Source organism: Larimichthys crocea, chromosome V (assembly GCF_000972845.2).
Source record: "Larimichthys crocea isolate SSNF chromosome V, L_crocea_2.0, whole genome shotgun sequence".
NCBI classification, from domain to species: Eukaryota; Metazoa; Chordata; class Actinopteri; family Sciaenidae; genus Larimichthys; species Larimichthys crocea.
In genome coordinates this window covers 2,812,673-2,814,807 of record NC_040015.1, presented here as the reverse complement: position 1 = coordinate 2,814,807, position 2,135 = coordinate 2,812,673, and the positions used below count along the sequence as shown (strand labels likewise).

At 44.5% G+C, this 2,135-nt stretch overlaps 1 long non-coding RNA gene across 2 annotated transcripts; it reads right to left on the bottom strand.

The window, feature by feature from the left end:
• Positions 1-6: 6 nt before the first annotated feature.
• LOC104928264 (uncharacterized) lies at positions 7-1,574 on the bottom strand. Of its 2 annotated transcripts, none has more exons than XR_003462390.1 (4): positions 1,393-1,574; positions 1,262-1,315; positions 1,134-1,195; positions 7-1,053 (listed from the first exon to the last, which is right to left on the bottom strand). It is a non-coding gene; the product is annotated as an uncharacterized LOC104928264 (long non-coding RNA). The 2 variants fall into 2 exon arrangements; XR_003462389.1 differs by having other exon boundaries at positions 7-575.
• Between the last annotated feature and the right edge of the window lie 561 nt (positions 1,575-2,135).

Genomic DNA, 2,135 nt, shown 5'->3' with positions numbered 1-2,135 from the left:
AGAGTCCAACAGGGGCCTGCTCTTGACGTAGCCTCTCATTGTCAGCTTTCAACTGTGCAACCAGATCTCGCAACTCTTGCAATTCCTCCTCCATGAGTGCCGATTTTAATAAGGAACCGCTGCTGCTTTGTATTAATGCCAAAAAAGAAAAAAAAGAAGAATAGAACACACGTCTTTTGCCTTACTTCTACAGTAACATCCTGCCGACGACGCCACCCTGGGAATTTCACCCAGGGAATTACTCAACCGCAAGGCACAAAGGTTCGAGGTTACTGGAAGGCAAGAGACGTGGTTCAAGGTTTAAATATACACATTTTATTTAACATTTGTTTAAAAAGTATCCCCGATAAAACCCATTCAAACAACAAATGAAAGAAACCTAATCAGAGCTGAGACCGAAGTGGATGGGCAATGGCTAGTGCAGGATCCACCAAAAAAAGGCAAAAATAACCTAAATCACCAGGCACACGTGGCAGACACTCTCAGTGAAGAAAACCACTCCCCAGGACACAGCAAGACACGAAGGAGGACCCCACCACCAGGTCACCAGCACCACCACCACTGGCCTTCAGCAACTGAAGAGGGAAAAACAACATTAATGAGATGGCACACAAAAGAAAGAATACCCAAAACTTAACAAAACTATAAATAAAGGAGCAAATTACAAGCTTAAACAGAGTAATAACTACCCAAAACAAAAGAACTAAGGACAACAAAACTCAAAAACAATTTACAAAACAACTCTAAAAAAAAGAATTACATAAACAAAAATCCAGACTCAACCTAGACACACTATGACAACCGTACGTTCACACTCATTCACTCAGCATAAAGGGGAATCAGTCCCCAGTAAAAGTAAGCTTATGCCCGGACCGCGGTGTACGGCCGAACAATCGTCCTACACAGCGTATCTCCTGGGAGCTGCTGGCGGCCGCAGGAGAACGCCGCGGGCAGTGTCAGACAACGTAGTGACAGCAGCATTAAATAGCACCAAACAACGCGGTAAACAGCAGTAAACAAAGCAGCAGCGGCCCAATAAGGTGGTTACAACACCTAGTCAAAAAGAAAAAACGCTATTAGCGTGTGCTAGATGCGAATATGATTGATGCAGTGGCACGTAACAATGTACATACCTTCTCAGAACGCACACTCACGAGGAGGAAGGATTGGAGTCCAGGCAGCCGCCAGCATTCACCTGTGACCAGACCAACATTAGCCACCTAGCAGCACCAAGCACAACGCTGAGACGAACAACACTTACCCCCGGCCAACGATCACGATCGCACACACAGGGCGCACGGAGCAGCACACAAACCTACAACAATCATATAGACACCTTAAATATAAGAACAGACAAAACGACGAGCGAGGTGAAGCAGCGGGCGATCATACCTGTCGGGCACACGACCTCTGACCCGGAAATATCACGGGTGACCATGGAAACGCAGAGGCGGACACGGTGGGCAAACCACCGTTTTATACCGGCCCACCTCAATGACTAGCGGAAGTAGGGAAGGGAAACCATAGCAACCGTCAACAGAAAGAGCGAGGAAAAAAAGAAACGCTCATACTGCTACAATCACAAAAAATGTTCATATATGGGAAGATGCCCCTGGACACCCCGTACTTGATTTTAGTTTCATATCTTGTCACTGTTTGTTTTGCGGAAGATGTTTGCTTTTGTTTTCTCTGCTTGTAAAAGTGTTCTATAGTTGCAGTGTGTTGTAGTCTGCATTAGTGACCAGTCCACTGAGAGATGACATGCAACATTCATTCTTATTCCCAGACCTGACTGCTAACTCATATATAGCTCAATAATACTCATAGTATTTGAAATAAAGAAAAGCCTGTCTGTAGCACCAACCCTGACCCTAACCTCTCAAACCTCTGGACAACACAGAAGCAACATTTCTGTACTCCAGTTGTGAACTCCCAATAGGATGAGAGTGAGGATGGAAGAGATGGAAAAGAGATCAGCATGGAGTGAAAAGAAAGAAAGCCATACATATGTTCAAATTGCAGCAGTAATAAAGATTAAGTAGAAGTTAATGGCATCCTCAGTCATGTTCATAGAGGTAATTTCTCTTTTTTAAATCAAAATTAGATTTGGAGAGGAGGAACAAACAGGGGGTGAG